The sequence below is a fragment of the Symphalangus syndactylus genome, chromosome 20 (assembly GCF_028878055.3).
Source record: "Symphalangus syndactylus isolate Jambi chromosome 20, NHGRI_mSymSyn1-v2.1_pri, whole genome shotgun sequence".
Classification (NCBI taxonomy): domain Eukaryota; kingdom Metazoa; phylum Chordata; class Mammalia; order Primates; family Hylobatidae; genus Symphalangus; species Symphalangus syndactylus.
In genome coordinates, this window is record NC_072442.2 from 36301895 (window position 1) to 36323641 (window position 21747).

Below are 21747 nucleotides of genomic sequence, written 5' to 3' on the forward strand. Positions count from 1 at the left end.
CTGATGTGATAATTTGTTTTGATTGAAGTACCCAAAGAAAATATGGCCTGAAAGAACATGCAGTTGGAAAAGGGAGAAGTATTTCATAGCCCTTTCAGACAATTGTGCATATTCTTCTCTGATACTACACCAAAACTTGACAAGTGTTAGTTTCTTATAAATTAAGTTGCAGTATGAAATCTGAAATCATATTGATGTTACTGTTACATTAAAATTCATTAATCTGACTTGCACTTGAATGGATCTTTTACCCATATGTGATTTTAGAATATCATGCTGCGGTCTTTTGGGAAATACTTGTTAATTGAGTTAAGCAGATCTTCTAAATGTTTAAACATTTTATAATACAATAACAAAAAAAACCCCACATTAGTTATATCACCACCCATTCCATCAGCAAAGTCTATAAGTATTGGGAAGCTGTCAAGTAGCTACAAGTTTTCCAGAATTCTAGTTTTTCGCTAGAAGCCTGGTTTTTATCATTGGCAACAAATACCGTCACTTGTTTTCCTCAAAGTGACAGACTCCATTTTCAAGAAAATGTCTGCTAAATATTCATGTCTAAATAACCAGTTTGTTCTTTGTTCCAAGTAAAAGTAGGGTTCCATGGAAAAAGCAGCTAGTTCAACTCACAACTCAGAGTCACAAGTGCTTTTCCTGGAGACAGCCCATTGTACTTGAGTATCTTGCAGAAGTGCTTTATGCATACTTCCCCGTTTTATTACAGACTATTTAAAAGACCTACACTCAAGGGTTTAGATTTAATTAATAATTTTTATTGCTTCATCAAGAACATTCTTAAGTGCAAGCAATTGTTTTTTAAAAAGTCACCTGTGTGATGGCAAAAGACAATGACTGTAGTACAGTTCGATGTCATTACTTATGCTGATGAGTAATAGCTCATGCTAGCGGTGGTCCCCAACCTTTTTGGCCCCATGGACCGGTTTTGTGGAGGACAGTTTTTCCACTACCTGGTAGTTGGGATGCTTTTGGGATGAAACTGTTGCACCTCAGATCATCAGGTATTAGATTCTCATAAGGATCGTGCAACCTAGATCCCTCCCATTTGCATTTCACAGTAGGGTTGAGGCTCCTATGAGAATCTAATGCCATGGCTGATCTCACAGGAGGCACAGCTTAGGCAATAATGCTTGCCCGCCCGTCCACCACTCACCTCCTGCGCGCCTGATTCCTAACAGGCCATGGGTCGGTAAGGTCTGCAGCCCCGGGGTTGAGGACCCCTGTGCTAAGGCACCAGCAGTTTTACCCATTATTGCTTTTGCACTATCAGCACAAATATCAACATAATGAAAAAGGCAAACAATTTCTTGGTATTGTTATGAAAATAGTGTTGCCTTCACAGACCACTTGAAAGGGACCTCCAGGAGTCTACTGGGACGACACTTTGAGAACCACAACCTTAAGAGAGGGTGTGGGTGGGGAAACAAAGGTCAATACTTGAAGTACAGGTGTTTCCTGATGGAATTTTACTGGATCGTTAGTGCAGTCACTTAACATCACTGAACATAATGTCAACATGAATGGGAGACTTTTAAAGATCATAAAAAGTTTTGAATTTCTTTTGAACAGAAATGTTTTTCTAGGAATTGTCATTTGCTTTTTTTTTTTTTTTTTTTTGAGATGGAGTCTTGCCCTGTTGCCCAGGCTGGAGTGCAGTGGTGCAGTCTTGGCTCACTGCAACCTCCGCCTCCCAGGTTCAAGCGACTGTCCTGCCTCAACCTCCTGAGTAGCTGGGATTACAGGCGCCTGCCATGTAGTGGTGCCCAGCTAATTTTTGTATTTTTAGTAGAGATGGGGTTTCACCATGTCAGCCAGGCTGGTCTCGAACTCCTGACCTCAGGTGATCTGCCCACCTGGGCCTCCCACAGTGCTGGGATTACAGGCGGGAGCCACCGCGCCCGGCCTGGAATTACCATTTTCTAACAGCAGAGTTTATGGTGTTTGGATTTTCAGCCAGATAGTCTTTCAAGTATATGATAATCTTTTTTTTTTTTTTTTTTTTTTTTTTTTTTTTTGAGACGGAGTCTCGCTCTGTCGCCCAGGCTGGAGTGCAGTGGCGCAATCTCGGCTCACTGCAAGCTCCACCTCCCGGGTTCACGCCATTCTCCTGCCTCAGCCTCTCCGAGTAGCTGGGACTACAGGCGCCCGCCACCACGCCCGGCTAATTTTTTGTATTTTTAGTAGAGACGGGGTTTCACCGTGGTCTCGATCTCCTGACCTCGTGATCCGCCCGCCTCGGCCTCCCAAAGTGCTGGGATTACAAGCGTGAGCCACCACGCCCGGCCAAGTATATGGTAATCTTAGGGCAAACCATTTTAATGAAGCTTATGGAATTTGTCTCATGTAGTAGTACATACAGCTTAACATTTTTTTCAAGCACTTGAATATATTTTGAAAATCCGTCACAATCTGAGGGAGGCAAAAGTCTGAGCTCTAAAAATTGCATTTGGGCAGGTCCTGCCTTTCTAGAAAAGGCATAGAAGAGAAAGTTCAGACTGAGAATCCTCCATTCTAGCTTTGTATCTTTTAGTCATTAAAGGGTCTCTCTAAAGAGGAAGAGACCTCCCTACCCCAAAAAATTTAATTTTTTTTTTTTTTTTTTTTGAGACAGAGTTTCACTCTTGTTGCCCAGGCTGGAGTGCACTGGCATGATCTCGGCTCACCGCAACCTCCGCCTTCCCGGTTCAAGCGATTCTTCTGCCTCAGCTTCCCAAGTAGCTGGGATTACAGGCATGCACCACAATGCCCGGCTAATTTTGTACTTTTAGTAGAGACGGGGTTTCTCAATGTTGGTCAGGCTGGTCTTGAACTCCCGATTTCAGATGATTCGCCTGCCTCAGCCTCCCAAACTGCTGGGATTATAGGCGTGAGCCACCGTGCCTGGCCTTAAATATGTTTTATGGTAGAGAAGGGAAGGGAATAGTGTTAACTGACTTTTCTTTTTAACAAATACCTGCTGGAGTTACTATAAGCAAAGGCATAGTAGAAAGTCAGGGAGGGGTATGTTCTGAAATGAGTGGGGGATTAAACCAGTACTATATGTTTGGTGCTTAGAAGAGGAAGAGATCTTTGGGGAAGCTGGGGTGAGATTCAGGACTGTCTTCGTGAAGGTTACATTTGCGCTGGGCTTTGAAGGGTGGGTATTTTGAAGGTTGGATTTCCATTGGCAGAGATGGAGAAGGGAATTGAGAGAGAAGGAATGTCATGAGTGAAAATGTGGAGGTGGGGAAGTGCAGTGTTAGTATAGGGTGTGTACTGGAAATGATGAAGAGCATAGCATGGCTGAAGCAGAAGATGGGATAATGGAGGATAAGACTGGAAAATAAATGGGCTCGGAGCATGGAAGGTTTTTGACCATGGCCAAGCAGTTTGGGTTTAATGTGGTAAAGCATGAGAGATTGAAAATTTTTGATTGAAGAAATAACATGATTAGGGTGTGTTTTCACAAATTTTATTTGTTACTGATTTGTTGACTATTTTTTTAGTAGGTACTCTGTGCCATATAAGTGAGGCAAAGTTTATATAATGGTAAGCCTCATAGAAAATCGCTACTCTCACGGAATTTGCAGTCTAGAAAAGGAACTTCAACAAGCTAATATGGTTATAAATTATTGTAAATGTAATGAAAGGAATAAATTATTTTTTATTTTTTTGAGACAGAGTCTCGCTCTGTCACCCAGGCTGGAGTGCAGTGGCACAATCTCAGCTCACTGCAAGCTCCGCCTCCCAGGTTCACAGCAGTCTTCTGCCTCAGCCTCCTAAGTAGCTGGGACTACAGGCAGCCACCACCATGCCCGGCTAATTTTTTTGTATTTTTTAGTAGAGATGGGGTTTCACCCTGTTAGCCAGGATGGTCTTGATCTCCTGACCTCGTGATCCGCCCACCTTGGCCTCCCAAAGTGCTGGGATTACAGGCGTGAGCCACCGCACCTGGCCAGAATAAATTATTAAGGAAAATAATGGGGAGATTAAATTTAGTTGGAGGAGTCAGGGAAGGCCTTGCTGAGGCATTAAATATTAAGTGGATAGCAACTATGTGCCAGATGCTATTCTAGATGCTGGGGACAAAAACAGACAAAAATCCCTACTCTCATGGAGCTTATATTCAGGCCGCAAACAAGATAAATAAAATATATGGTATATTGGAAAGTGATAAGTTTCAAAGAGAAAAATATAACCCGAAAAAGGGAGAGATAGGGAATGTTGGAGTGGGAGTAGGTGTTGTGATTTTAGATAGAATGGCCAGGGAAGGCCTCACTAACTCACATCAAAGGTAATGCTTGAGTAAATATCTGTAGAAGATGAAGGAGTGAACTAGCACTCTAGACAAAAGAAATAGGAAAAACCATGAGGTATGTATGTGCCTGCCATACTCAAGGAACCAGCAAGGAGGCCAGCATGGCTGGAGTTAAGTGAACAAGAGAGAAAATAGTAGAAATGAGGTCAGAGAGGTTGGTGGAAGTCCAAATCTTGTAGAGCAGTGGTTCTCACCCTTAGCTGTTTGTTAGAATCACTTGGGGAACTTTTTCTACTCCTGGTGCCTGGGCTGCACCCATACCACTTCAGTAAGAATCTCTGCAGGTAGGACTTAGTGGCAGAAGAGATGGAGAGAAGTGGATGGATTTGAGAAGTATGTTAAAGAAAGAATTCATTTAATTATAGATTGAGTGTGGGGGTTGAGGAAGAGGAAAGTGTCAAGAATGACTCCCAGGTTTCTGGCTGAAGCAACTGGATGGGTAGATGTGTCACTTACTGAGATGAGGGTGGGAGATAGGAATGGGAGGAGTAGGTGTGGAATTTGGAGGGAAGATCAGAAATCAGGAGTTCAATTTTAGACATGTTAAATTTGAGATGCGAATGAGGCTAAGTATAAATATGTTAAGTAGGCAGATATATGAGTGGAACTTGAAATGAAATCAGAGCTTGAGGTAATACAATTTTATATCATCCACTTATTGATGGTCTTGAAAACATCATATAGGACAAACTTAATGGTGAAACAACTAGAGATACGGAAACTAGCCTAGTCTACTAATCTGAACAAGAATTGGTGCTAATTTGAATCAGGATAGTGTCAGTGGCGCTAGAAAAACATACGTAGGTTGGAGGTTTAAAGACTGAGGAGCCTGTGTGTAATGGAGGTGGACAATAGGCAAGGAATGAAAGATAACTTTGAGATATAAAGCCTAGGTGAATGATCCGTCCATTAGCAGATATGAAGCTGTTGGAGGAGCTGGTTTGGGAAAACAGGTAGTGTTTGGCTTTGGTTGTATTGATGTTTAGGAGAGGCTGCCTCGCAGGTCGCCAGTTGGGTCTATTGCACTGAGTTTTGGAAGAGTAGATGAGGTTCAAAACATAGATCAAGAAATAGATTTTCATACATTGAAAATGAAACAGTTTCATTTGCATAAAATTGATTCACCATGGGAGCAGCAACATTTATGAAAATAACAACATCCCCAGATTTATTCTGACCTGTTAGGATCTCTGTGATGTGGTCCTTTCCTGTTTCTTTTAGTGTTTTCCTTGGATGACCATGTTCAAGCTATACTGCCTTTCTTTCTATTCTTCCAGTATACCCAGCTAGGTCCTCCTTTGGGCTTTTGCACTTTTTGTTTTCTCATTTTAACTCTTCTCTCCTTCTTGGTAGAGGGATAAGAGGGCTGAGAAAAATTCAGAAGTCGGTGTCTGGGAAGTGGAGAAAGTTCCAAGCAGATCTTTGCTAAGGTATGGGAGCATGGATGAGCACATGAAGTAGAATGGTTGTGGGAGCCCTTGACGTTGACATTTGGTCAACACAAAGACCCAGAGTACCATGTTGGTCTCAGTGTATCCCAGTACTCAAATCTGTTGACCAGAGATGCTACAGCAGTGGTAGTTCTTCTCCGCTTGGTTGTCTGACGGTGGTGGTGGTGATGGTCCACCTGTGAAATATAACTTGACTTTGTGATGACTTGACTCATTGCTATCTGTCCTGCCACCGCCAATGGAAACATCTTCTGCATAGGTGAGAAACTCCCTTCAGTGAAAGCTATGGGTAAATTATTTCAGAAACTTGCTGGCTTGAAGAAACAACATGAAAACAGCAGGGAAGTTCCTTGCAGTCCACTTTGACATATTGTTAGGAATTACTTCTCATTAGGAGCACCTATGTGGTTCTTTAATTGATGGTGTTAGCAGTAAATGGGAGTAATGCACTGCACATGAATCCTTAAAAAGACTTGAGATGTAAAAATCAACATGGTATTTTTTCAGAATAAAAGTATTTGCTTTTGCTGATTATAAAATAATTTGTGGAAAAAAATAGAAAAGTATAAAGAAAAAAGTAAAAAATTACCCCAAATCCCACCACACAGAGTTAACTACAGTTAACATTTTCTGAACATCTTATTGGGCATTTCTCTAAATGTGTATGTGCATGTGGATATTTATATCTTTACAAAAAATTGATTGTGTGTTTTTTAAATTGCTTTAAAAATTCAGCATATTGTAGACCTCTTTTATGCCAGTAAAAAAATAACTGCACAAAGTAACTACATAGAATTCTGTTGTATGGATTAATCATACTTTATTTGGCCAATTTCCCAATAATGAGCTTTTTTCCTTCAGTTTTTCCTCATAAATTTTGCTGTGACGGCCAGGTGAAGTGGCTCACGCCTGTAATCCCAGCACTTTGGGAGGCCGAGGTGGGCGGATCACGAGGTCAGGAGATTGAGACCATCCTGGCTAACACGGTAAAACCTCATCTCTACTAAAAATACAAAAAATTAGCTGGGTGTGGTGACACGCTGCTGTAGTCCCAGCTACTCAGGAGGCTGAGGCGGGAGAATCGCTTGAACCTGGGAGGTGGAGGTTGCAGTGAGCCACGATCACGCCACTGCACTCTAGCATGGGCAACCAGAGCGAAACTCTGTCTCAAAAAAAAAAAAAAAGGCCGGGTGCAGTGGCTCATGCCTGTAATCCCAGCACTTTGGGAGGCCGAGGCGGGTGGATCATAGGGTCAGGAGTTTGAGACCAGCCTGGCCAACATGGTGAAATCCCGTCCCTACTAAAAATACAAAAATTAGCTGGGCGTGGTGGCGGGCGCATGTAGACTCAGCTACTCGAGAGGCTGAGGCAGGAGAATCGTTTGAACCCAGGAGGCAGAGGTTGCAGTGAGCCGAGATCACACCATTGTACTCCAGCCTGAGTGACAGTGCAGGACTACATCTCAAGGAAGAAAAAATTTGCTGTGATGAACATCCTTGTTCGTAAATCTTTATACATCAATCATATTGATTCCTTAGGATTTATTCCTGAAGTAGAATTGCTGTACAATATTAGATTTTTCCTAATTATTCCTTAAATATTCTTATAATTGAAAAAATATGTAAACAGCATTAAAGGACATTTTGATAAAGGTAAAAAAAATCAACTTTATTCTCTTTTTTTTTTTTTTTTTTTGAGATGGAGTCTTGCTCTGTCGCCCAGGCTGGAGTGCAGTGGCGCGATCTCGGCTCAGTGCAAGCTCTGCCTCCCAGGTTCACAACATTCTCCTGCTTCAGCCTCCCGAGTAGCTGGGACCACAGGCACCCGCTACCATGTCCGGCTAATTTTTTGTATTTTTTTTAGTAGAGACGGGGTTTCACCATGTTAGCCAGGATGGGCCCGATCTCCTGACCTCGTGATCTGCCTGCCTCAGCCTCCCAAAGTGCTGGGATTACAGGCATGAGCCACTGCGCCTGGCCTAAATCAATTTTATTCGTATAGCAACTGTTTTCTTCTTTCCATCTGATAAGTTGTTTTTTAAGTACCAATTCCTAGATCTCACTAGACCTATAAAAGAGAATTTTGGAGTAGGGAAAAACCTATAGAGAATTAAAATTCTGGGCATCCTATGTTAATTGGCAGCTAATGGGTTCTTAGTAACATTCGTTAACTGCCAAGAAAGTGACACTAGGAATTTAGAGTATACTGGGGTGGTTAGGAAATGCTTCAGAACAAGGTAGGACTTGACTTGGACCTGGAAGGGTAGTATTCAGATAGGAGGTAGAACATTTCTGGCTTTCAGGGTGGCGTGAATAAATTTGAGAAAGGCATATGGTTGTATGTATGAGCTGACAAACAGGCTAGAGTCAACTAATTGGAGAGGAGGGTTTGTGTTGTGGTGTAGTGGAGAGGTTTTTATGGGAGTTATATGTCCCAGAGGACTGATTTTATTTTTAGTACATCTGTAGTTGTGTAGTATGCAAGTGTAAGATAAAGCAGAAATCTAGATGTGGCCTAATTTTAAGCAAACTGGATACATTGAAGTCTCTTTTTACAAGAAATACCTGAGAAAGATTCTTTATGTGGATTATTTAAATAATGATCTTCCCAATACTTAAATATTTATTTTACTCTATAGTTCTCTATAGATAGACATGCTGCAACTTTTGTGGATATCAGATTCTTTTATACTATCAAAGAGTTCAGACAAGGTGGTTTCTGAAGTTCTTTCTGGTGCAGAGATTATTACATAACTTTTTTTTTTTTTTTTAAGACAGAGTCTTGCTCTGTTGCCCAGGCTGGAGTGCAGTGGCGCGATCTTGGCTCACTGCAAGCTCCACCTCCCGGGTTCATGCCATTCTCCTGCCTCAGCCTCCTGAGTAGCTGGGACTACAGTCGCCCACCACTGCGCCCGGCTAATTTTTTTTTTGTATTTTTAGTAGAGACGGGGTTTCACCGTGGTCTTGATCTCCTGACCTCGTGATCCACCCGCCTCAGCCTCCCATAGTGCTGGGATTACAGGCGTGAGCCACCGCGCCCGGCCTACATAACTTTTCAGAATACATGGCTGAGCACGGTGGCTCACACCTGTGGTCACAGCACTTTGGGAGGCCAAGGCAGGCGGATCACCTGAGGTCAGGAGTTCGAGACCAGCCTGACCAACATGGAGAAACCCCATCTATACTAAAAATACAAAAAAATTAGCCAGGCATGGTGGCACATGCCTGTAATCCTAGCTACTCGGGAGGCTGAGGCAGGAGAATCACTTGAACCCGGGAGGCGAAGGTTGCGGTGAGCCAAGATTGCGCCATTGTACTCCAGCCTGGGCAACAAGAGCAAAACTGTCTCAGAAAAAAAAAAAAAGAAATTTTCATTCGAAAAATATTTTATGGCTAAGACTGAGCTGCTAGAAGATGCTATGAGATCGAGAGGAATTATTATATAGTAGTTTTTAATTATCCTCATATACATTATCCATCAACATTTATCTCATGCTGAGTTCCTATTTTATCTTGAATTCACTCATATGATGTCTTTTAATCTATGTCCAGGCTACGTAAATAATTACTATTATTTCAGCCAAGGTAGAATTTTGGATGTAAATCTAGGAAAAATTACATCATGCATTCCAAAGTAAAATGTTAAGAATTTCTTTTTTAATACCTGTTTTGGAATATTTATATCACTTTTTACATCCTTTAGTATGGAAAATTGAGAACTGACTAGTACTTTTTTAAACTCAGGAACTTTCTTTTTAAAGTATATAACCATGTTCAGAGCTTATCAGGGGCGTACGTTAAGTATCTTCTTCGTAGCGTTACATTCTTTTCACTAAATTATACAAGTTTTGACCAAGGTAAGGCACCATAAGATGACTGACCGGCTCTTCTGACAGGCCCTCTTAGGATGCTGTTAACTTGGTGGAATCTTAAAGATTCAGGATCTGTTCCTCAGTTTCGCTAGTAAACTCAGTTTCTTCATTGTTACCAGAGTTAATTGGTCTTGGGAAAAGTAGTTAACAAAACTAACAGTTGACAAAATAAACCAGAATGCCATTTTATTTTATTTTATTTATTTATTTTTTTGAGACATAGTCTCACTCTGTCGCTCAGGCTAGAGTGCAGTGACGCGATCTCAGCCCACTGCAACCTCTGCCTCCCGGGTTAAGGCGATTCTTCTGCCTCAGCCTCCTGAGTAGCTGGGACTACAGGCATGCGCCACCACGCTTGGCTAATTTTTTTTGTATTTTTAGTAGAGACGGGGTTTCACCGTGTTGGTCAGGCTGGTCTCCAACTCGAGATCCCAAATGATCCGCCCGCCTTGGCCTCCCAAACTGTTGGGATTACAGGCGTGAGCCACTGTGCCCGGCCGTGAAAGTCAAAGTTTTTAGACATGCAATACCTATAGAAGTGATTGGGTTAATTCTAAATCTCAAGAACATTGGACAACAATTTAGAAACTTACTTTTGAAAGTTATTTGTGTGGCCTGGTGCAGTGGCTCATGCCTATAATCCTAGCACTTTGGGAGACTGAGGCAGGTGGATTGCCTGAGCTCAGGAGTTTGAGACCAGCCTGGGCAACACGGTGAAACCCCATCTCTACTAAAATACGAAAAATTAGCTGGACGTGGCAGCGTGCGCCTGTAGTCCCAGCTACTTGGGGAGCTGAGGCAGGAAAATTGCTAGACCCTGGGAGGCAGAGGTTGCAGTGAGGGGAGATCGCGCCACTGCACTCCAGCCTGGGCAATAGAGTAAGGGTGAGACTCCATCTCTTAAAAAAAAAGAAAGAAAGTTATTTGTATTACCTGATCTGATTGGATAAACTTTTCTGACAGCTATGGGCAGTAACCAATAAATATGCACGTTGATTACTAGACTGTTTACAGCCTAGTGAGCTATTGTTTTCTTTTATGTCATAATAGTTTGCTATGTAGTTTGCATGTGTAGTTTGCTATGTAGTAGTTTGCTATGGCAACCCCAGCAAACATTGCTTTAATTTGTTCTTGACAGTATGTGCAAGCTCAGTGTTAAATTGTCTTTGGATTTGATTTTTGGGTTTGTTTCATGTCATTTATTTTTTTCTCCTTGGTCCATTGCCACTTAATACCAATCTCCAGTCCAAGAAACAGATTCTTGTTTCTTGGAAACAGTAGATTGTATTGAGGAGTATGATTCCTTTTCCTCAGTCTGAGGCCTGTTTGTTTAATTGTTGGTTGGAATATTTGTGAGGTTTTTATTGTTTTGTTTTGGTGGTGGTTAAAATTTTTATTTGAAAACACTTTACCTAAAATTTTTATTTACTAATCTGTGGAATTCAGTCTGATAAATGGGACGTTGACTCTAATAAGTAGAATTTTCAAGCACCTAGAAGATTTTAATTTTTCTTGAGCTGCAACTCAAATCATATGCCTGCAGGTAAGAGTTTCTTTATTAGTGATAGAATTTGGGGACTTCCCATGTAACTACCAACCTCTGCCTCCTGTGCTCAAGTGATCCTTCCACTCCAGTCTCCCAAGTAGCTGGGACCACAGGCACGAGCCATCACGCTTGGCTAATTTTTGTATGTATTTGTAGAGATCGGGTTTTGCCATGTTGTCCAGGTTGTCTCAAACTCCTGGACTGAAGTGATCCTCCCACCTCGACCTCCCAAAGAGTTGGGATTACAAGCATGAACCACTGCACCCGGCCCAAGGTAACTCTTTTTTTGTTTGTTTGTTTGAGACAGAGTCTTGCTGTCGCCAGGCTGGAGTGCAGTGGCATGATCTTGGCACACTGCAACCTCTGCTTCCTGGGTTCAAGCTATTCTCCTGCCTCAACTTCCCGAGTAGCTGGGACTACAGGCGCGCACCACCACATCTGGCCAATTTTTGTATTTTTTTAGTAGACACGGGGTTTCACCATGTTGGCCAGGATGGTCTTGATCTCTTGACTTCATGATCCACCCACCTCAGCCTCCCAAAGTTCTGGGATTACAGGCATGAGCCACTGCGCCCGGCCCCAAAGTAACTCTTATATTTGACTTTCCATCCTATTTAATTCAGCTCACCCTCCCTTTTCCAGTTCATGCCCTGTTGGATATCTGGAACTGTTTGCTCTGAACCCAGTGTCTGCGATTGGGCCCTATCAATAAATTGTGGTGTAGTCAGAGCAAAGACTAGAAGACCACCTTCATTTTGAAAGAGAGATTTCTGGTCCTCAGCATAATACCAGTTGGTTTTATGTGTAGGTGTATATAAGGTTGGCTTTGATTCTGAGTTCTTCCCACTGATGCTTAAAATTGTGAGGTTTGTGTTTTAGTGACTCCTGATAGTAGAAGAAACTGAGGCCAAGTTTTGTTGTTGTTGTTGTTGTTGTTTTATTTAGTTATTTATTTTAAGAATAGGGAGTTTTCCTATGTTATCCAGGCTGGGCTTGACCCTCTGAGCTCAAGGAATTCCCCCTGCCTTAGTCTGTCTCATAGCTGGGCATGGTAGGGGGCAGTTTTCTTAAGAGATTTAGTGTTAGGTGTAGTTGGTGTACTTGGGTGAGGAGAGGAAAGAATGTGTTAGGAATAGCCTCATGTGAATGTTCATAAATTGTATTTTCCTACTTACAAAATTAGAGGGAGCTTCGGTTGAAAATAAATATACCACTTTAGATATACTAAGTTTCTCTGATTCTAAAATATGCAGTTTTTTTTTTGCATTTCAGTTTAAGAGCAAAGTATTGCTTTTTTCTTTTCCTCCTCAAAATTGATAGCATATTACAATCAAAGATGTAATAAATATTTATAATAGCAAGTTACAGGAAAGGAAAATGGGAACTTTGCATACATTTATTTTGATTTTAGGAACTCATATATTCCTCCTCACCACATACATACACACCCACTCCTAGAGTTGCCTTGCGTTTACATAGTCCTTTGCAAATACTTTCTGTTAAAACTAAGATGGTACTCAGTAGTGTGTGCCTGTAGTCCCAGCTGTTAGGAGGGCTGAGGCTGGAGGAACCCTTGAGCCCAGGAATTTAAGTCCAGCCCGGGCAACATAGGAATACCTCGTCTGTCTTTTAAAGATAACGTCTCACTCTATTGCATAGGCTAGAGTGGCTATTCACAGACACAATCATAGCAACCTGCAGCCTTGAACTCCTAGCCTCAAGTGACCCTCCTACCTCAGCCTCCCTAGTAGCAGGGACTACAGGCATGTGCCACCATATCTGGCTACTGTCTCTCTCTCTCTTTTTTTTTTTTTTGCCCAAGCTGGAGTACAGTGGCATGATCTCAGCTCACTGCAACCTCTGCCTCCGGGGTTCAAGGGATTCTTGTGCCTCAGCCTCCTGAGTAGGTGAGACTACAGGCATGCACCACCACGCCCGGCTAACTTTTTGTATTTTAGTAGAGACGGGGTTTCACCATGTTGCCCAGGGTGGTCTGGAGCTCCTGAGCTCAGGCAATCCGCTGGCCTCGGCCTCACAAAGTGCTACTGTCTCTTTAAAAAAAAGAAAGAACGGAAAAAAGAAACTAACATAATTTCCAAAGTGGATGCCATGAATTAATTTAATAATTACTTATGCAGTATCTACTACATGTCAGACATTGTAACAGTTATTTAATTAAACATTTAGTTGGCTGTGGTGGCAGCATACCTGTAGTCTCAGCTCCTGGAGAGGTCAGGGTAGGAGGATCACTTGAGTCCCTGAGTTTGAGAACAGCCTGGGCAACATAGACACTGTCACTAGTAAAAAACAAACAGTTTTAAACATGCCTGAAGAATTGTTGTCTGTGTGTTTTACTAACATGTTTATCACCTCTGGAATCGTGTACTGTCCTATTTAATTGGGGGATAATGGTTGCATTAATAGGTATCCTTTGTCAGTGACAAAGACAAGGAACTAAATTGACTTTCACTGTGCTAATAACCATTTCTGGGTGAAAGAGGCCAGATTATATGTAGAGGAATTTAGTTGTACATTTAAATTCACATCCTGATCTAAGACAGAATTAGGCCTTCTTGGGATTCATAGGATTTGCAATACAAGTTGCTCACCTACTCTCCTTGAATAGAAAAAACTTTTTTTCTGTCTGTATCTTCTTTCAGAGCTCCGTAAGGAAGCATCAACACTTAAATCTTGTAAACCAACAAAGTACCACATATCATATCTATTATATACTTATATATTGTGTATATTATATTTATATATTTATATTATTTTTGTATTTATAAAAGGCATTTCTGACTTTCTCTTTTTTTGGTCTAAATCTCACTGGCTCTTCTACTGAAAGGTTTTTTTTGTACCCACTCTTCTATGGCTATCTCTGACCATCCTGAATGTATCAAAGAGGGTAGATGCTTAAGTGGGAGTCACATTGGAAGTACATATTGATATATTTTGGAGGGTAATTTGACAATGTCAAAATAAACAGCGTGCAGGCTATTGGGCCTACTTGTGCTTATGTTTAGATACACTTGTTTGCTACATTGTTTGCAGTAGCAAAAACATGGAAACCATTCAGCAGGGTAACAGTGGAATTCTCTGCAACCATTAGAAAGAATAAAGTGTGTCTACAGGGAAAATATATATATATTTGTATTTTATATATATGCTGGTAGATGCCTGTTGTGTTCATTTTTTTTTTTGTTTTGAGGATATAAAAAATCCCTCTCTAAAGGCTTTAGAGAGGGATTTGAAATCTAGAAGGAACCTTACTTTTCAATTGTAGCTTCCTGTAACTTTTGAATTATTTAGGTTATGTATATATATATTGCTTTTCTTTAAAATAAAATGCATATATGAAGAAAGGCAAATCCAATTTTAACAGTGTTTCCAAAGGGGCATAGAACTTTAGCACTGAAGGGACCTTAGAGATTCTTACACAGTCACCCTCAATTAAAGATGAGGGGAAAATAAATGAGGAAATTCAGATTCAGGAAAGTATCTTCAAGCCTGCACTAGAATTCAGGCCCTGAGGATAGCAGTAGCTTATGAATATATTGACTTGTTCTTATTCTAACAGTTTGTTTAACTGATGTCCATCTCTCATTGTGAAGGATTGATTTTTGGAAGACCCAATAAAATGACCTTTGTAAGACAGTTCTTAAAGCATCTACCTCTGGCAATAATGATAAAGTGGTAGTGTTAACTCTTCCCCATGTTTTGTAACTTTGAGGGGCCCAATCCCTTAGAAATATATTTATAAGTTCCTTAAGTATTATTTGAAGCAAATTTGTGTCTAGAGTCCAAAGTTTCCCTTCCTGATTTGAATTCCTAGCTGACTATTCTAGATGTTTAAAATTGGTTTTACTGTGTTTTTGTTCCACTTGGTATGCAGGGGTGAAAGGGTTGGGGGTATAGTTTTGGTGACTTCTAAATGGCTTGCTATTTAAAGGAAGAATTTACTGTAAGATGGTAGGAAATTGTCTAGAGGAGGAAATTTTATGTACTGAAGAGAAACTCTAAGTTCTTGAAAATATGAGTTATTCTTTTAAGTTGAGTCTTTTCCTGGCTCTTCAAGGCCAGAAACGCTTTCTCCTTATTCAAACCACACAAAGACATTGGTAATGGTGAGATTGGCAGTTCAGCATGGGACTGGATATTCAAACTACATTCAATGAATATTTTTTATGGTTGATTTACTTCAGTTAGGCACAAGCAATAGAAACACACTTACTAATGTTAAGATTAGTTGTTAGCTTTAAGATTAAAATCTATCTGTCTAGTGACTCTACTACAGGTTGAACATCCCTTATCCAAAATGCTTGGGACTAGAAGTGTTTCAGATTTTTTATTCTTTTCTGATTCTGAAATATTTACACTCCTAATCCAAATATTCAAAATCCGAAATGCTGTAATGAACATTTCCTTTGAGCATCATACCTGTGCTCAAAAAGTTTTGGATTTTGGAGCATTTCAGATTTTCAGATTAGGGATGATCAACCTGTAGTAGTATAGGTGGGGAAAACTTATTCTTCCAATTTTTTTTTTTTTTTTTTGAGAGTGTCACTCTGTCGCCCAGGCTGGAGTGCAGTGGCACGATTTCGGCTCATTGCAACCTTCGCCTCCTGGGTTCAGGCGATTTTCATGCCTCAACCTCCCGAGTAGCTGGAATTACAGGCGCCCGCCACCACACCTGGCTAATTTTTGTATTTTTAGTGGAGATAGGGTTTCACCATGTTGGCCAGGCTGGTCTGGAACTCCTGACCTCAAGTGATCTGCCTGCCTTGGCCTCCCAAAGTGTTGGGATTACAGGAATGAGCCATCATGTTGGGCCTATTCTTCCAAAATTTAATGATCCATAGGCCTATCACAAAATGGGTACTCTAAATATTTGGTAATAATTTTGTTAAGATGATAGGATGAATCTTTGCTTTGAAAGAGGAAATAAACGAAGCCTTTTATTCCAGAAATAAAGACACTTTCAGATCTTAAGAATCAGAGTCAAATTATGTCTGTGCTGTTTTAATCAGTAAAGGTTTGGTTGAATTGAAAATAAAAGGTTGCAGGAGCCAAGAACAGATAGAGTTGCACATTTATCTTTGTAACTCCATATCCTTAGGAGGAATCCAGTTTGTATAGCCACTTTAATTTTGTTGTGAATATAGACTGAGCATTCAGTAGCTTGTCAATTCAGTAGCTTGACAGTTGACTTAATTTGAACAGTCACGTTAGATAAGACTGGAAAGCTAGGTTGAGGGAAGTCAATTTTGTGTGTGTTTTCGGGTTTTGTTTCTAGTATCCTTTCTGATAATGGAGAGAATTTGGTGGCCCATTTGGACCCTACTTAATGGGTAACTATAGTGCCTCACCAATATCTTTCTTGCACTATTCCAATTTATCAATCATTATTGGACCCAGTGTCCTGAATTACAGTCTGATTATTTTTCACCAATCTTTTATCTTTCATTTACCCACACTGAAATTCTTGAGCCCAACATCTGTTTTTTTCCCCCACATAACTGTGGGGAGATAGTACGATAGCTAGGTACTGTTCTAAACTCTGCTGCTGGCTTCCTGTATGTATTATTATCACATTGGGCAAGCCACTAAGCTGCTTTGGGGTTCAGTTCCTTGATGTGTAAAATGAAATCATTTGACTGGATATTATGAAGTCCTTTTATATCTCCAGAGCTATTTTATTCCTTTATTCACCAGACTTTTCTTGTGAAGCACCTTCTCTGTGCTAGGCACAATACAGGATGTTCTGGGTACAAACTTCTTGCCCACAAAGAGTATTTAGAATTTCCATCACTTTATTCAAATCAGCTTAGTCTTTTACTCTGGAAAACTTTAGTATTAGCAAGTTTTGTCAATTTTTACTATCACTGTATAAGGTATTTGTTAAAATTGCTGATGTTGGCCGGGCGCGGTGGCTCACGCTTGTAATCCCAGCACTTTGGGAGGCCGAGGCAGGTGGATCACGAGGTCAGGAGATCGAGACCACGGTGAAACCCCGTCTCTACTAAAAATACAAAAAATTAGCCGGGCGTGGTGGCGGGCGCCTATAGTCCCAGCTACTCGGAGAGGCTGAGGCAGGAGAATGGCGTGAACCCAGGAGGCGGAGCTTGCAGTGAGCCGAGATTGCACCACTGCACTCCAGCCTGGGCGACAGAGCGAGACTCCGTCTCAAAAAAAAAAAAAAAAAAAAAAGCTGATGTTATTTAGCTCTTCATCTCCAAAAATGCTTATATCTCTACTTTTTGTTTTTCCACTTATTTATTTATTATTGTTATTATTATTTTTGAGACAGAGTCTTGCTCTGTTGCCCAGGCTGGAGTGCAGTGGCACAAGTTGGGCTCACTGCAACCTCCACCTCCCGGTTTCAAGCGATTCTCCTGCCTCAGCCTCCTGAGTAGCTGGGACTATAGGCATGCACCATCATGCCCGGCTAATTTTTGTATTTTTAGTAGAGACAGGGTTTCACCATGTTGGCTAGGCTGATCTCAAACTCCTGACCCGCCTCAGCCTCCCAAAGTGCTGGGATTACAGGCATAAGCCATTGCACCCGGCCTGTTTTTCTATTTATAAGCCAATTTCTCATCCTGGAAAACAAATCTCATCTTCCTGGTCCCATTATGACTAGTTGTTTCTAAATTGATAGAAAGTAAACTATGGGCCGGGTGCGGTAGCTCACACCTGTAAGTAATCTCAGCACTTTGGGAGGCCAAGGCGGGTGAATCACCTGAGGTTGGGAGTTCGAGACCAGTCTGACCAACATGGAGAAACTCTGTCTCTACTAAAAATGTAAAATTATCCGGGCGTGGTGGCGCATGCCTGTAATCCCAGCTACTGGGGAGGCTGAGGCAGGAACATCACTTGAACCTGGGAGGTGGAGGTTGAGGTGAGCCAAGATTGTGCCATTGCACTCCAGCCTGAGCGATAAGAAGCGAAACTCCATCTCAATAAATAAATAAATGAAAGTAAACTATGTACTATAGAGTAAGAAACTAGTGATTTCTTTTTCTTTTTTCTTTTTTTTGAGATGGAGTCTCGCTCTGTTGCCCAGGCTGGAGTGCAGTGGCGCAATCTCGGCTCACTGCAAGCTCCGCCTCCCAGGTTCACGCTATTCTCCTGCCTCAGCCTCCCGAGTAGCTGGGACTACAGGCACCCGCCACCACGCCCGGCTAATTTTTTGTATTTTTAGTAGAGACAGGGTTTCACTGTGTTAGCCAGGATGGTCTCGATCTGACCTCATGATCCGCCCGCCTCGGCCTCCCAAAGTGCTGGGATTACAGGCACAAGCCACCGCGCCTGGCCTCTTTTTCTTTTTTTCTGAGACCGAGTTCCATTCTTGTTGCCCAGGCTGGAGTGGAATGGTACAATTGTAGCTCACTGTAACCTCTGCCTCCCGGTTTAAGCGATTCTCCTGCCTCAGCCTCCCGAGTAGCTGGGATTACAGGCATGCGCCACCACGCCCAGCTAATTTTTGTGTTTTTAGTAGAGACGGGGTTTCACCATGTCGGCCAGGCTGGTCTCACACTCCTGACCTCAGGTGATCCGCTCTCCTTGGTTCCCAAAGTGCTGGGATTACAGGCGTGAGCCACCGCACCTGGCCTATAGTTTACTTTCTATCAATTAAAAAAAACAAAAACCAGTCATAATGGGACACCACCGCTCCTGGCTGATTTCTTTAAGGCAAATAAAAAATACAGAATCTAGAGGTATGATGTAATTTTTAAAAAGAGAGACCTAAACAACATCATAGGAAAATTTTCTAAGATTAAGTATGGCTTTGTTTAAAAATTTTACACCCAGGCCAGGCGCAGTAGCTCAGGCCTGTAATCCCAGCACTTTGGGAGGCCAAGGTGGGCGGATCATGGGGTCAGGAGATTGAGACCATCCTGACTAACATGGTGAAACCCTGTCTCTACTAAAAATACAAAAGATTGGCCGGGCGTGGTGGCGGGCGCCTGTAGTCCCAGCTACTCGGGAGGCTGAGGCAGCAGAATGGCATGAACCCAGGAGGCGGAGCTTGCAGTGAGTCGAGATCCGCCACTGCACTCCAGTCTGGGCGACAGAGCGAGACTCCGTCTCAAAAAAAAAAAAAAAAAAAAAAATTACATCCAAAGTAAAAAGAGTTTGGTAGGTACTCTGTTGGCCACTGAAAAGAAAAAGACCAGGGGGCTGCTTCTGACTTAGAAATGGGCATTCTTTCAGGAGAGCCCCCATTGTCTAGGTTCTGAGTCTCAGCCCTGCAGGACCACATGTGATTATTCTAAGTGCACCCAAATGATCAGGCTATAGACTGTAGACAGTGTAGAGGATTAAGTCACATGAAACATTCATAGCAGGTGTAGGAGTAGAGCTACTACTTTTGGCTGTGGTCAGAGAAGACCTAAGTAACAAGAAGCCATGTGAATATCTGGAAGAAGCGTCTTCCAGCCTGAGGGAAGAATGCAAAGGCCCTAAGATGGAAACAGTCTTGGCTTGTTTGTAGAAAGAAAACCCAATGTTTTTGGAGTAAAGTTAGTGATAAGGGAGAGTGATAGATGATGAATTTGGTATAATGGGCCAGCTGTTACAGGACTCTGTAGGTTCAGATAAAGAGCTGGAATTCTAAGTGTGGTTAAGTGAAGGAGCAATATCTGGATTTACATTTTAAAAGCTCACCATGGCTACTATGTGAAGAATACATAAATTGGGCTACAGAGGAAGCTGGGAGATCAATTAGAAACCAGTAACTATTCAGATGAGAAAGCTCTGGCTTGGACGGAAATGGATAAATGTGGAATACATTGAGAAGCAGGACAGCTGACAGGACTTCCTGATAAAGAGGATAGGAAAAGATAGGATTTTTAGCTTAAGCAATTGAGTTGAAGAGGTGCCAGTTAGTATTTTAGTCATGTTGGACACCTGAAATGAATATAATTAAAGAATGGTAAAAATTGTGCTTTTTAATTCTGTAAGCTTGTGGCAAAGGAGAGAAAAATAGCTATGGAGAAAGACACTGGTTTCTTGAAAACTTAGACTAGAAAAATTATTCTGGCAATTAGAACAATAGATATTTTATTTGAAAAAATTAATGATGATTAGGTGCTAAAGCATGAAAAGTCATTCTAAAATAATTACAACATAGGAGGGCCAGGCGCAGTGGCTCACACCTATAATCCTAGCACTTTGGGAGGCCAAGGCGGGGAAATCACTTGAGGTCAGGAGTTTGAGACCAGCCTGGCCAACATTGTGAAACCCCATCTCTGCTAAAAATACAGAAATTAGCTGGGCATGGTGGCACACCCCTGTAATCCCAGCTACTCAGGAGGCTGAGGCAGGAGAATCGCTTGAACCTGGGAGGTGGAGGTTGCAGTGAGCCAAGATTGCACTACTGCATTCTAGACTGGGTGACAGAGCAAGACTCTCTCCATCTCAAGAAATAAAAAAATTAAAGAAATAATAAAAATAATTACAACATAAGATTCGTTCCCAGGATCCAGTCGTGGAAGTAGACACGAACCCATTAATGATTTGCTGAGGTCTCCATTAATAATGGTGCTCCACATTCATTAGAACAAAAGAAGATACTTTTTTTTTTAAGACGGTGTCTCACTCTGTAGCCCAAGCTGGAGTGCAGTGGCGTGATCTCAGCTCTCTGCAACCTCTCTGCCTCCTGGGCTGAAGCGATTTTCCAGCCTCAGCCTCCTGCTCAGCCTTCCGAGTAGCTGGGACTACAGGCATGCACCACCACACCTGGCTAATTTTTTTATTTTTTATTTTTTAGTAGAGACAGGGTTCTACCATGTTGCCCAGGGTGGTCTGCAACTTCTGAGCTCAGGCAATGTGCCCGCCTTGGCCTCCCAAAGTGCTGGAATTACAGGCATGAGTCACCTTGCCCGGCCAAAAGAACATACTTTCATACTGAGTTGCCACTTGAAAATGAAATTTGAACTGAAAGCTAGGGAATATAAGTATCTTTCTCAGGTATTTTTCCCATTCCTACATGTTGAATAAAAGACCATACCTGAACTAAGAGTCACCCCAAAGGAATTGCAAAGTGTTGGTTTAGGAGTTAAAAGACTTTGTGTTCTGAACTCAAGCCCATTAATAGCCATGTGACCACAGCAAATTGGAACTCTGAGCTTCTGTTCCCTTATTTGTAAAATACTTGCTTGCTCTGTGTGTCTAACAGAGCTTTTGAAAACCCCAAATAAGATCATAAATGTCAGAGTACTTTGAAGACTGTGAAACATTGAATACTGCTTATGAGGGAGTGGTTATATAGCTTAAAGCATTTAACTGGAAAGGACCTTGGAAATCCTTTTAAAGGAGGATGGGGGTGGAAATGCACAGGTTGCTTCTGTCTTTTTTTTTTTTTTTTTTTTTTGAGGCTGTCACCCAGGCTGGAGTGCAGTGGCGCGATCTCAGCTCACTGTGGCCTCCGCCTCCCAAGTAGCTGGAATTACAGACTTGCACCATTATGCCGGGCTAATTTTTGTATTTTTAGTAGAGACGAGGTTTCATCATGTTGGCCAGGCTGGTCTGGAACTCCTGAACTCAAGTGATTTGCCCA

At 41.8% G+C, this 21747-nt stretch overlaps 1 protein-coding gene across 5 annotated transcripts in view; it reads left to right on the forward strand.

Annotated features, from left to right (window-relative positions):
* SPOP (speckle type BTB/POZ protein) overlaps positions 1-21747 on the forward strand; it is an 83182-nt gene that overhangs the window by 14251 nt on the left and 47184 nt on the right. The window contains exon 2 of one of the 5 annotated variants that reach the window (XM_063628818.1): positions 5672-5748. The exons of the other annotated variants lie outside the window; for them this stretch is intronic. The gene's annotated coding sequence lies outside the window, so the exon portion shown is untranslated. The remainder of the gene's footprint in view (positions 1-5671; positions 5749-21747) is intronic. 5 annotated transcript variants of the gene reach the window in all.